The sequence below is a fragment of the Microtus oregoni genome, unplaced genomic scaffold (assembly GCF_018167655.1).
Source record: "Microtus oregoni isolate MIOR12 unplaced genomic scaffold, Mior012 000057F_ref0000458, whole genome shotgun sequence".
Taxonomy (NCBI): domain Eukaryota; kingdom Metazoa; phylum Chordata; class Mammalia; order Rodentia; family Cricetidae; genus Microtus; species Microtus oregoni.
In genome coordinates, this window is record NW_024543833.1 from 4,068,806 (window position 1) to 4,084,127 (window position 15,322).

Below are 15,322 nucleotides of genomic sequence, written 5' to 3' on the forward strand. Positions count from 1 at the left end.
GGCTACTGTTATGAATCATGCTGTAAATATCTGTGTTTTCTTATAATCTTCGGTGACCCTTGTGAAAAGATCGCTCAACCACCAAGGGGTCGTGACCCAGATGCTGAAAACCACTGCCCTAAAGACTCCAAAACAAAACTCTTCGAACTAAATAACAATCCCAACAAAATGGAAACACAATACTAATATTAAAAAGCCTGTAAACTTTAATGTATCAATGACAAACATAGTATAAAACAAATCATGAAAACAATTCAATTCACAATAGTCTTTAAAAAACAAAAATCCACAGGAAGAAATATATAACTGCCACTAGAAACCTAAGTAACTACTTATGCTAACGAAATCAGGGTTCTTGAAAGAGAATCTACATGCACTGGTTTTGAAACCAGCATGATTCACAAAAACAATGTACAAACATTTGTCTTTACACCCACAGGTAAGTAAACGCCTCACTCCTCATCAAGGAAACTTCTCTTTACAGCAGACAGAGATTACCACAGAAAACCACAGTCAATCAAAATGCAGAATTGTGGAGTCCTGATCCTGTGGCTACATCTACAAAATACCCCTACACCTAAGGCTCAGCTAATCTTGTGCTGGGAGAGAGGATGGGGTGTGGTAAGAGCCGGGGATTAGGGATTTTACTGTGAAATTGTGTCTTCTGGTAATCTCAGATGCTACACCCCCAATTCCTCAATATGATGGCCCAAATGTTAGTTGAATAGGACAACACTATGGGCATGCCAAAGCCCAGGAGAACTCATCCCTAGGCAAACAAATATAGTCAACAGAGAAAACCCAGGAGTGGGAGAAGTGGTCCCCCAGGGAAAAGCTTTTCAGTTGGATTTCAAGTTTGAGCACTAAAATCATACACACACGTATCATTATGTGGACTGATTTAGTTATAGTTAGGATATATATGTGTATACATACATGCATACAATAACAACTAGTGACAACAAGGCTATAAATTTGAAGGAGAGCAAGCAAAGATGTATGGGAAGATTTGGAGATAGGAAAGGGATGTTATTAATTACATTATATTAAAAAATTACCAGTCTCCTCAAGTAAATCTAACTGAGGAGGCAAAAGACATATACAGTAAAAACTTGAAATCTCCAAATGGCCAGTATACTAGAAGGTTGGGGAAAACCTCCTATACTCCAAAAATTGGGTAGGATTATTACTTCAACAATGACTCTCCTTATATGCTCAGTACACTAGCCCATCAGTTTGGAAAGATTTATCCTGGCTTTTTGGTACTTTTTATATATTCAATATATGAGTCTTCCCAAGGACAGGGTAGTTGATAAAAAAATTTTGACCTGTTCTGTAGGCTGCATCTTTATGCTGGTGTTTGTTTCCTTTGATACAAAGAAACTTCTTTTTTTAAATTGACATATATTTTTTCTCCTCGCCCCCCCCCACCTTCTATCCTCTTCCATGATCCTCATGCTCCCAATTTACTCAGGAAACTTGGTCTTTTTCTGTTTCCCATGTAGATTAGATCCATATATATATTTCTTAGGGTTCTCTTTGATGTCTAGGTTCTCTGTGGTTGTAAATTATAGGCTGATTTTTTTTTTGTTGCTTTATGTCTAACAGCCACTTAAGAGTGACTACATATTATATTTGTCTTTCTGTGTCTGGGTTACCTCACTCAATACAACGATTTCTAGATACATCCATTTACTGGAAAATTTCAAGATGTCATCATTTTTTTTCTGATGTGTAGTACTCCATTGTATAAATGTACCACATTTTCCTTATGCATTCTTCGGTTGGGGGGCATTTAGATTGGTTCCAGGTTCTGGCTATTACAAATAATACTGCCATAAACATAGGTGAGGACATGTCCTTGTGGTATGATTGACTATCCTTTGGGTATTTACCCAAAAGTGGTATTGCTGGATCCTGAGATAGGTTGTTTCCTAATTTTCTGAGAAATTGCCATACTGATTTTCAAAGAAGCTGTACCAGTTTGCACTCCTACGAACAATGCAGGATGTTCCCTTAACCTCACATCCTCACTAGCATAAGATGTCATCAGTGTTTTTGATCTTGACCATTCTGATGGTTGAAAGGAAGAATCTCAGAGTTGTTTGGATTTGCATTTTTCTGATGGCTAAGGATGTTGAACATTTCCTTAAGTGTCTTTCAGCTGTTTTAGATTAATCTGCTGAGAGTTCTCTGTTCAGGTCTGTATCTCATTTTTTTTTTTTTGGATTATTTGTTCTTTTGATGACAAGTTTCTTGAGTTCTTTGTATATTTTGGAGATCAGCACTCTGTCCGATGTGGGATTGGTGAAGATCTTTTCCCATTCTGTAGGCTGCCATTGTAGTGGCTCACACATTTAATCCCAGCATTTGGGAAGCAGAGACAGGTGGATCTCTGTGGGTTCAAGGCCAACCTGGTCTACAGGGTGAAGAAACTTCTCAATGTCAGGTAATACAGTTTGGCAATTTTTGAATTACTCTTTGTACACCTGGAATCCTGTTCAGAAATCATCTATGTATGCCTGCTCCTCTAGCAATCTCAGTATTCCATGTTTTGTGGTTAAACTCTTGGTCAATTTATAATTGATGTTTTTGTTCAAGGGGAGAGAAATGACTATAAATTCATTCTTCTAATAAATTCATTCTATTTAATGTGGATATCCAGTTTTTTCACATTTGTTACAGAGGTTGTTTTTTGTTTTTGACACCTTTATCAAGTCTGTAAAATATTGAGTTGCTAAGACTGAATACCTGAGTTTGTTCCCTGGTCCCTCTGATCTTCACACATGTGCCTTATAATGAATAAGTATCACATGCATATATGTATATACACATATATATTATATCTGTATATTAGTTTGCAATACCCCTGTGGGTTTAATCTGGGTTCTCTGTTCTCTTCAGTATTCTAAATATATGTTTGAGGTTTTTTTTTTTTTTTGCCAGTATGTTGTTGTCTTTATCAGTATAGTTTTGTAGTATAATTTGAGTTCTGATATTATGATACCTCCAGCATTGCTCTTTCCTCATAGAACTGCTTGGGACTTCTGTAGCCTTTCTATTTCCACCAGGATATTGGACCTTTTCTTATTATATAAAGACTATCATTTATATTTTGTTGACCATTTTCTTACTGTACACCCCCTTTTGGCAAATAGTCTTTTTAAAATGTTAATTCTGTCAATTCAAGAGTATAGATGATCTCACCACTTTCTAGTGTCTTCTTCAATTTCTTCACTGTCTTAAAGTTTTCTTCTTTGATGTCTTTTTTCACCTTTCTTAAGCTTGCTCCTAGCGAGTTCATTATGTTGTTATATAAATTGCTTTACATTGCTTTTGCAACCTGCTACTTTGCTGAATGTGTTTATCAGATCGAAGAGTTTTCTAATGGAGACTTTATTATCTTTTCAGTATAGAATTGTATTATCTGTAATTAAGGATAATGACTTCTTTTTTGTGTACCCCACCCCGTTTCTTTTTTCCTTCTGTTTCAGCTAAGATTTTTTTTAGCACTGTGATGAGTAAGAGTGTAAAAGTGGCCATCCTTGTCTTATTCCAGAATTTAGGAAAATGTTGTTGTGGAATATGACTTTAACTGTGTAAAGGTGTGATACTTTTGTTTATGCTGTGAGAGTTACTTTAACTGTGTAAAGGTGTGCTACTTTTGTTTATGCTGTATTTGTTTAATTATGTAACGATGTGTTGCATTTGTTTAACCTTGCTTACCTAAGGCACCTGATTGCTTTAATAAGAAGCTGAAAGGCCGACAGGCAGAGAAAGGATAAGCAGGGCTTGCAGGCAGAGAGAATAATAAACAGAAGGTGAAATCAAGCGTGGGAAGAGAAGGAAAAAGTACAAGGGGGAAATGAAGGAGGAGAAAACAAGCAACACACGATGGGCAAGAAGCCAGGCAGTCACCAGCCAGCTAGACATGAGAAACAGTGACAGTCATATATACAGAAGAAGAGAAAGTCCTAAGGCAAAAGGTAAAGAGAAACAGTTTAATTTAAGTTGTAAGATCTAGCAGAAACATGTCTAAGCTTGATGGAGCATTCAAAATTAATAAGTCTCTGTGTCATGCTTTGGCAGTTGGTTGGTGACCCAAAAGAAAAAAAGCCCCTTAGCGAGTGGATAGTTCAGCAGTTAAGGGCACTGGCTGTGTTCAATTCCCATCACCCACATGGTAACTGACAACTCTCTGTAAGTCCAGTTCCAGGACTTCTGTTTTTCCATTTGATTCTGTTCTATTTTTTTTCCACCTCCAATTTTATTTTTTCTCTCTCTCTTTTTGTAGTTAAGTTGACTAGATGTCTATGAATCTTGCCTTTCATAGATCCAACTCTTCATTTGATTTTTCTATAAAACGCAGTAGCAAACTTAAAGCATTCCTGTGTTTAGTCTTTCCCCAGTAATGCCCAGTAGGGTCCAGAGTGAATCCTTATCAGATTGTTTCCTTCAAGACAGTCCTAGAGAATCACTTCAGCTGTAGAATCATTGTTCTTTTTCCAAATCCACAGTCTACTCTTCTCTGGCTGTCTTTCTGCCTATGAAGTGCTCAGCCTTTGATTGTGTCCCTGTGATCCTGCTTCCTTCCTTCCTTCTTTCTTTCTTTTTCTTTCTTCCTACTTAATTCCTTCTTTCTTTATGCATTCATTTCTTCTCTTCCCTTCCTTTCCTTTCCATAGTAATTATATTAATTTTATTTTTAAAAGGGTGTCCTAATGTTGCATGAACCATATCTATCATATATATTACGTATTATATATTTTATGTCTCTAACTACATATATAATCTCCAGAAATCCAGAAATTTATTACTTTATTTTTTTAAAAAATATGTTTTTATTGAAAATAATGTTATTTTTATATATTATATTTTCATCTTGGCTTCTGTCTTTCATATTTTTCCAGATTCTCCATAACACCCTATTCTTTCAACTACATACCATCTTTCTCTCTCTTGAGAAAATAAACAGAAAAATGAATAAGACAGGTTTGTTTTTTTAGGTAACAACTACCAAACAAAAGAAAACAAACAAACAAAAAAGCAATTAAGAAATAAGGAGAAATGCGCACACACACCATAAAAATCTCAAAATCAGAAACCATAATATACAAGGAAAAGATCAGTAAGGTGAAAGGGGAAAAAAAGGCCCAAACAAAGCCATAAGAGATAAACAATCTTCAAAATTACCTTTGAGTACATTTTGTGTTGGCCATCTACTGTTGGGTTTCGGGCCAGCCCTCAAGTGTGGCTTATGTACCCAGTGAGACACCATAGCATTAACTAATTTTTTTTTCCTTTTTCAAGAGATTGTTAGTTGGAAGTAGCATCTTTGTTTAGGATGGGAGCTTGTATCCATCTTCCTTTTTATTCAAGTCTTTCTCTTATAAAAATAGGGTCTCTTGTTTGTCTTCCATTAGATCATAGAAGTGACTTCTAATTCACTCCCTTACCCAAAAGTCCCATTAAAAAAATGTTCCATTTGTACATGTCAGTTATGGGTTAGATAATGTTTTTAGACTGCCCCTGCAAAGTTCATATTCTGAAGTCTTAGTCTTCAGTAAAAGCAGAGTTCACACTTTGTGTTTTGGTAGGAGGTTAGATGATGAATATTCTTCCTCAAGAGTAGATTGGTCTACTAATGGGGTTGAGTCTCTTGTCTGTCTGTCTGTCTCTCTCTCTCTCTCTACCTTTTTTTCTTTTTAGTTTATCTAAACTTTTTGTTTTGATTAGAGAATTTTTTTTCTATTTATACTTAGTAATTAATTAGTGGTTGGTAAGAATTTATTATTGGCATTTTGCTATTTTTGTTTTGTTTTATAGTTAGTTCCTTTGTTTCTTGTTTTATAGTTCCCTTTGTTATCTCATGATTATGTATACTGGTATGCATCTGGCCCAATATTTTACCTTTGTCTTTTATGCATCAACTATAGATTTCTTTTCTTTCTTTCTTTTTTTTTTTTTTTTTTTTTTTTTTTTTTGCTTTTGGTTACCATGAAGCTCACACAAACCATCTGAACATTTTAAACAGCCTTCCTTAAATCAAAAATTATTTGTCTGTTACTGTAAGGAAAAACTCATTTTATTCCCATTCTCATGTCAATTAAGTTTTTAAACAGTATATTCCTTTCAAATTACATGATTTTAATGCTTCTTGGTGTTTTTCACTAGAACTAAGTGATATAAAACTACCATCTGGGTATTAGAAATTTTCCAAGTTTTATTTTGATTCTATACTTACCTTCGTCAATCATGTCTGTACTTCTCTGTGTTTTCATGATAACTACTATTCCTCAGTGTCAACCTGAGAATAAAACTTTAACATTTCCTATGAGGCAAGTCTGGAGGTGATGAAGGCCTTTAGCATTTGTTTAACTGGACCAGTACAGAGTGTGTCTTTGCTTTATTTCTGAAACCCATTTTTTGATTAGAGTTTTCTCCACTAAGTCCTTCCGATCATTTCAGCATTTCAAATGGAGTAAGAAAGTGAAAATCTGCAGCAGTTGCGTATATGTATTCAGAATGCTGTCACTTCACCCGGGGAACAAACCCTAGACCAAAGGTTCTCTCTTGGCACCAACTTGTGCCCCTGTCAAGGTGGTGAAGTGCAACTGGTCTCCGTAAGTTCTTAGTTCTTAGTCTCATGCCTCTGTTCCAATGACATGGTGAAGTTGCTCACTCTCATCCCTGGCTGGCTGTCGGAAGCCATGAGCTGTGTAGAAAAAAATAGCACATCCTGTTCTTGTACTCTGTCTTGCCGATTTTCTTCATCATTTTCAAATGTGTCACCTCGGCCTGGTTTCAGATATTTTCACCTGTAGACAAAATTAGCCATATTGATATTATTCCCAGGGCTGTGGTGCTTGAAAGAGTGTTTGTGGACAGGATATAGATCTTGCTCTGCAGGTCTGCTGTGAGCATGATGTGCTAACTATGAACCACACACCAGTATGGGCGTCTATCGCTCTTACAAGTGATTATTCTGCTTTTTTATTTCCTTTTAAAAATAATTTATTGTTAAAATTCACATATATAAAATATTTACATAATTTCCCTTCCCATCCTCCCTCCAATCCCTGCTATGTTCTCTCTCCCCATTCCCTGTTAAATTCATGGCATTCTCTTTAATTATTATTGTTATAGATGTTATATATGTTTATGAATGAAACCTGGTGAGTCCATTCTCATTTGTATATGTATTTAGGACTGACCATTTGGTATTGAATGATCATTTAAAAAGTTCAACCCTTGAGATGAATCTCTCTCTCTCCAACAGTCATTAAATGCCTATAGATCTTTATCTAGAGATGAAGTCTTCTGAGAATTTCCTCATCTACATGAATAGGTCAGATGGTCATATTATATTTCAGGCACTCTTATTATTGAGATTTTATGGGTGCAGCTTCTTTAGACAGCAGACAGTGTCTCACAGCAGACTTCCAGGTCCTTCCTCTGGCTCCTCCAATCTGTTGGCCCCTCTCCCATGGGAAAGGTATCCCTTTTGTATATGCATCACTTATCCAGCACAGTATAAGCCCATCCGGGCAGTTACAAGGTTACTAGAGTGAAAAAGAGCATGGATTAAAAGGACCAACTCTGGACATTTTTATTATTTATTTATTTTAGAATAAGCATGGTTATTCTAAAAGCTTGCTCATGGCCTAAAGCCTGTAGAGAAAGTAGGACAACTTCCTGGTGATTTGATATTGTGACTAGCACAGGAAACTTTGCCACATAAAGAAAATCATTCCTTATCCACTGCTAGGATCAGAGCAGTCCCGGGGTGCCCATACATACAAAGACACAAAGAGAATGCAAACTGCAGGATCCGAAATTGTCTAGATTTTAAGGCCAGTCGGAGTCTCTCCAAACCACTGCATTAGTGCCTTTCTGGAAACACAGTCTCATACGGTAATCACATAGTCATGTCAGAGTAATACAGCATGCCTTCAGGTGTATCTGTGCTTTAAATGGTCAGTCTTAGGGCCATAGGATACCCATACAAGCATAAATGTTGGAGAGATCATGGTGACCAAATGCATAGCAAAGTTAAAGGGTCAGGCACTCAGTACATGAAAAGGGAGCTATGAGCGTGGCTAAGTTGGCACGGGCAGCTCCAGAATCCAAGGCTCCTTGGATTGGAGGACAAGTGCAAAGCTGTGTGCTGATTCATTAAAAGGCTAGACCTGCATCTCCTTAACACATTTGCTAAGCCGAGATTCCCACTCCCTCTAGTTAGCCAGCCTAGCCCCCAAACCACACAAAAGTGTGTTGAATGGTTCCTTGATACGCTTGTGTTTGTTTCCCTGACTTTGTACTGGGGCATAATTGCCTCTGTTCTAGGCTTTGGGGGAAGAAAATGTTGAAAAACGTTTGTGAACTTTTTAAAGTAATGTGCACCCTGGGTCTTATTCCTTTAGGCCCCCACTGTCTAATAACTAATTGGTAGAACTCATACTAAGATGTTAATCCTGATAATATCTTAATTCCCGATAATGCACTTTTATGTAACAAGATCTTATTTTGATGCTTCACAGGGAAGTTGGTAGTTCTCTGATGATCTTGTTGAAACACGGAGATTCACAATTAATGGGCCAGAGAGTGTTGCTGCTCTCCAGACACTTGTCAAGGATTATCTTCTGACATTCGAGGGTGAATACCTCTAAGCGCTCACGTAAGAGAAACAACATCCACAAGAGAGTCGGTGCTTCCTGGGAGTAGTGTTATATACATTCCTCCCAATTTTACAATGACTTCTACCCCCAGCCCTGTGTTATTCCAGATATTAAGACGGTGTGACCTGAATAATGTTTCTGCACATTGTTCTCAAAGTCCAGAATACTATGCGTAGAGTTGTTTTCATGGATTTGCGTTTTGATGTCACACCTTAGTTTAGGAGAGATGGTCCTAATTAAACCTTACAGTGTGTCTTCTCAAAGGATGTTGTTTACAAAATACACCCTATAAAAATTTAGAGCTGAGGAAAATGCAGTTCTTAGAGATGAGCGGTCAATTTTTTTCCAGTATCTTGTTCACTTCTATAAACAGGATACGGAGGTCATTATGCATTTTGCTTCTTTACAGGGAAAACCTACAGCTCACTGGCGGGTCCATCATCCAGTACGTTTAGGGGTGTGATGCTCGCCACAATCCCCACTTCAGCTTCCATCTTATTTTCCTGACTTACTTTCTTGTTTCATTTTGCCTTGGGTTAAAATGTATTAATCTTTCTGTAACATTGACACACTCATAAATCTCTTTAAAATTTGTTTGGAATAAGGCTGGTTGAGAATAATTAAGAAAGTGTGACCAAAGTGCTTTTGATAATCTCTATGTTGTGGGGAAGATTATGGGCCTTGGGAATACACAGGTGGATCCGCTTTTTATGAGTTCTGTGAACCTTGACCAGTATCCAAACTTGATGTGGACATTTTTCCAGAAGTACCATGTGTGAGCTCCCACCGCAGCCTGCCTTGGACACGGCAGCAGTTACATCACTAGGTGTCGCCAGGTCACCTATGCGACATGTGCATCTCTTAAAAGTCATCAGTCGGTGTTCCCATCCTGCCTTCTTGCCTGTTCTCTCTGCCTGCCTCTCTCATATCCCTACTCCAAGACCACCTCACTCTCCCTCCCCCTCCCCCAATAAACCTCTTGCACTAACTCTGTTGCTCTTGGTGTGTATACCTTGGAAGGGCCTGAAGGTACCCATTTTGCCTCATTTTATCCTTTCACCATGGCTTCATATGTGCAGACTGATTTCATTCACTGTGTTCCTAGTGCCATCTTTAACTACTCTCTGTCTGCCTTCCTAGTGCATCTTCTTTCTGTTTGGAATGTGCACTAAGATGCTCCTGGAGAGATTTTACTTAAAGATGAATATCCATGTGAGAAAAGGGCATGCAATTCAGATGAAAGATATAGTCTGACTGGGCGGTGGTAGGATGCAGAGGTAGGCAGATCTCTGTGAGTTCAAGGCCAGCCTGGTCTACAAGAGCTAGTTACAGGACAGGCACCAGAAACCCTGTCTCAAAAATCCATATAATATAAGGAAACTCAGAACTAAAAATTCTTGATTTGTACTATGATAAAAGATAAAATTCTAAACTCTTAATTCCCTACAAAAATCCATAACCTGTTCTGTTTCTTAATTTATGCTACTGATTTCACGGAGTTCAGTCAGAACCATAAAACAAAACACTTAATTTGAGGTCTGTCATCAATATTTTCCCCCATCAATATAAACAGAAGCACTTCTCACAGCAACATACTATGCATCAAAGAGATGGCATTCTATCCTTGCAAACAAACAAAAAATAATATATCACAGTCTAACAAGCCACTGCTATTTAATGAATGAATTTACAGTTGCAAAGAATCGTAAAGCTGTCAGGGGAAATGAAATGATAAGCTGCACCAGAGCAGCTCCTTGCAGCTGCCATTTGTGAGATGCTGTTAGTAAGAGTTGGTAAAATAGAATATGTGGACTTTGATAATAAACCTGTCTTTGATATTGTTAAGGCTGACTCTTCCAGAGATTAAAAAGGCAGGTAGTAGAATGTATCAGGCCACCGTAAATGTAGTCCTTTTGCTCTGGTTTAAGTCGGTGTGGTAAATGGTTTTGCGATTGGCCTTTTAACAGCACTTTATTTATACTCCCATTTGCAACTTGGAGAGATTTCACCTCAGAATCACACTGCTCTCGCTTTTGTGATTCTGAAAATGTCACTGCTGTCATTTGTCAAATATGCCTGAAACCTGCCTTTTCCATAAGTGACATCTCCCACTCCTTTTGGGTGAAGAGTTTCATTCCTTTTTATTCTTTCCAAAGGAGGATTCTTAATAAAAAGCAGATATTTGGGATCTTACTTTTTATATCAAGGATGAGAAATGAATTTATTCTCCATTAAAATAACTAGGCATCTGTGATCTTAGTACAACACAGACAACATCGGATTTCTTTATTTCACTTTTGCTTGGTGAAGGATTGCATTTTTTTATTTTTACTTCTTTTAGATTTAGCAAATATATTCTTTTTCTTGCAGTCAACAAAATGAAACAAAACAAAAACAACAACAACAACAACAAAACCCAATGTCATGAAGCAGGAGCTGCTTTTGCTGACTCTGTCATGCATGATTCTCTCCAGCTCTTCCAGGAACAGGGTTCCTTTTCCTTCCATTCACCTACTACAGTCTTCTCACTTTTTCCCCCAGTTCTATAGATTTGCAATTCAGGCAGTCATGTTTTCAGATTTACAACTGACTGACCTTTATTTCTTAGTTCCCTGGGTTAGCTTTTCCCAGTCTGGGTCATATCATCTGTGAGATATGGACAATACCTTCCAACACCTTGAGGGATATCATGAGGCTTAATGTGTGTTTGCAGTTCTCGCTGAACTTCAGAACTGTGAGTTGCTTGATAAATCCAAAACACCACTATGCTAATAGCAGGCTCTGTTATGAGAAAGCTGTTAAATACAACACCCCCCCCCCCCCGGAGCTCAGTGACCTTTCTGTCTGTTCTACTGATTCCATGTCATCTCCCAGAGGGGTATTCTGTGCCTTTCCGGCCTGGATTCTTCCCTGACTTCATAAATGCAGCACACCTGCAAAGCATGCACAGAAAATAAGGGATTTATTTATTTAAGTAATGCTTGTTCATCTGGAACGTAATAGCAGCTGGATTCCTGCTGTATCAAGAATCTATTTGTTCCAGCAGGTCACTCAAATGTTGTTTATCAGTTTTCATTCCCACTAACAGAATTAGGCTTTCAAGCCATTTCAAATCAGTTTTCCTCCCTTCATTTTGGAGGCCTTCAATTGGAGAGATACATTTAGCACAGCCATGGCATATTTCTTGTCAGCAAAGTCTCCATTGTCTGCCCCAGAGCTTAGTCTTCTAAGAAAGCATCTACTAACTAAACTATCAATTGATGTACACATTGCTCTGTTCCTCGGGGGTTCCTGAAATTGGTCATTTTAAAATCATGTGCTTTGTAGCTTCATAGATTTAAAACATAGGGTTTTTAATAGTTGTGCTTGTGATTATAGTAGCAAATGCTTTTTATGATTATTTTAACCTGTTGTTCAAACTTAGGTCTTTAATACAAATTTAATTAACTGTAAGAAGGACCATTCTGATGTTGTAATATGCTGTCTAAGATACCACACCTTGTTGAAACTAGAAAGGGATGTGTACCTCCTGTACCCCTGGGCTTATTGTCTTTGTCGTTTCCTGATAATCTACAATTATTCAAAAAGAAAAAATCAAAAGAGAGATTTATTCCAACTTTTTAAGTGAGTGTATTTCAATAAGGATTAAATAAAGATGATTTGAGATTCTTAAAAACTTGTTATCATAATATAACTAGAAAGAAAAGAAAACCTGACATTTGTCCCTAGGATGCAAGAAAAATATTTTGTCTGGCATTAGATTTTTTATTTAGCCTTAAGAATGTAACCACAGTTTATTGGTTTCCAGTATTTGGAGTTAATGTCTAAAGGTGATAAAAAGTGGAAATGAAGACTTCAATTACAGATTGGACAAAGTCACAGTGGCCAAACCAAGTTTATCTCTCTTCTTCCTCCTCTTTCTCCACAGCTGAAGTGTGGGGTTTCACAGGCAGTCCCAGCACTCTGTTTCTTCTTTCAAATCATTCGTTCTTCTTTGCCTTATTATCTCTCTTTACCTGTCTGTTTCTCTTGGGACCCATTTTTTCCTTTAAATGACAGGTCAATATAAAGTTTCCTGTCCTACAATAAAGATAGAAAATGGAAATTTCTTGGTTCCTGCAATCCTTTGATGAGACTACAGTTTACCTTAGTGCATATTGCCCCTTTTCCCACAAACACGAATGTCTGTTAATACCAGTTGACTTTTATGGGAAGTTGGTTGATTCTAGCTACTATTGTATTAGGGGGATATTTTGCCTGGAAGGTCACTCTTGTAAATTGCAGGGTGACGGCTGCGAAAGATTGTTGAAGCCCTTTCTCCCTGAGCAACCTACATAGCACCATCCAGCAAAATAAATACTATCAAATATATAGCTGCTAAAGTTTGCCCCCTTCAATAGTCTGTCTCTTCACTCGGAGAACAGTTCCCTTGTTCCACAGAAGTTTTTTAATTCACTAAGTGCTGATGTATTCCTGTTAGCTTAGCCACTACACATGAATCTACTGATACTTTAATTATCAGCAGCAGCCCCATGACCCCACAGTCAGCACCTTGTCCACCACTCAGGCCACAGCCTGGTGCCCTGGCTCTGCAGCTGCTGTGATATGAAGGTTTAAATTACTGCTGTAATATGAAGACTTAAATTAAGCCTCTTTGTTCTAGTTATCAATAAGACTTGGTAGTCAAAGGCTGGGGTGGAAACCTGCTAGCTCAGAACAGGTTGAATAACAACTAGCTGAACTTGCTTTTGGGTCAGAACCAAAAGGAAGTGCCAAACTCAAGTCCCTGTCTTTTTCTTCTTGTGTGTCTTCTCTCTCCATTTTTCTGGCTTCCTATGTCAAGTTTCATTCAGCTAGTCACTGGCTCAACCCCTGTCAGTTTCACTTTATTGGTAGGTCTCAGAAGTGTCAGAGTCCAATCAAAATATTCCACAATAAAGCGCCATTATTTTTGATTTTATTCTTTGTACATTTCCTGACCAAATGGGGTTCTACTCAGAGAGTACTTACCTGTGCCTGTACTTGACTGGGCATTTCCTATTTCTTTCTCAGTTTCAGCTCTTCATATCTTACAATGAGGTGCCTGAGCCATTTAGAGTTGAATTTTGTACAGGGTGAGAGATGATATTATATCTCCAGTCTTCTATAGACACTTTTCCAGTTTTCTTAACACCACTTGTTGAAATTACTGTTTTCATTTCCAGTAAATAATTTAGGCAACTTTGTTAAAAAATAATTAGGTAGATGAAATTGCATGGGTCCATCCCTGCATCCTCTTTTCTAATCTGTTGACTATATGTCTGTTTTTGTGCTCTTTCACTGCTGTTTTTATTATGATGGTGATGAAAGCTAGTTTTATGTCAACTTGACACAAGTAGAAGTTTTCTGAGAGGAGGGAATCTCATTTAAGAAAATGTCTCCATAAGATCTGGCTGTAGGCTAGCCTGTAAGGCATTTTTTTAATTAGTGATTGATGGGGAAGGTCCAGCCCATTGTGTGCAGAACTATTCCTGAGCTAGTGGTACTGGATTCTATAAGAAAGCAGGATGAACAAACCATGAGGAGCAAGCCAGCAAGCACCAATCTTCCATGGTTTCTGCATCAGCTCCTGCCTCCAAGTTCCTGCCCTGCTAGAATACCTGTTGTCATGGCTTTTGATGATGAACTATCATTATGGAAGTTTGACTGATAGAAATCCTTTTCTCTCAATGTTGTTGTAGGTCATGGTGTTTTATCATAGCAATAGTAAACCTAACTACTCTGGCTCTGATGAGATTTTAGCTCAGGAACGGTAATAACTCACATAGTATTCTTTTTGCTCAAGGTTGTTGCAAGGAGGGGCTGCTTGTTTGTCCTGACCACCCAGCTAGCTTAGCCCTGAAATAATCACACAGAAACTGTATTAATTAAAACACTGTTGGGCCCATTAGCTCCAACTTCTTATTGGCTAGCTCTTAAATCTCAGTTTAAACCATTTTTATTAATCTGTATATCACCACGTAGCAGTGGCTTACTGGGAAAGATTCCCAGCATCTGTCTCTCCTTGACTCTCCTTCCTTTCCCAGCATTAAGTCCAGTCCCCTCCACCTACCTAAGTTCTGCCCCATTAACAGACAAAGGCAATTTTTTCTTTATTCATTAATGTTAATCACAGCACACAGAGGGGACTCTCACATCACAAGGTACTTTGGCTTCTGGGTTCTTTTGTGCTTTTATATAAATCTCAAGGTTTTTATTCCTGTGAATAGCATTGGGAATTTGAATCTATGGAATGTTTTCTAACGTTTGGGTATTTTTCACAGTATTAATTCTTCCAGTTCATGAGCATGGTCATGAATCTTCTAGAATTTTCTTTGGTTCTTTTCTTTGATGTTTAAAGTTTCCCATTAGAGGACTTTCACTTCCTTGGTGATATTTAAAATGTTTTGGGAATTTTAAAGTTTCTCTGATTTTTTTTCTGTTTATTATAGACATAAAAGGCTAATGATTTTTACATGTTAATTTTGTATCCTTCCACTTTGCTGGGAAGAGTTAATCAGCTCCGTGTTTTCTGGTAGACTATTAGAATTTCTTATGCATAGGATCATACCATTTACAAAGGAGGATAATTCTTCCTTTCCCGTTTGTATCTCTTTATTTGTTTC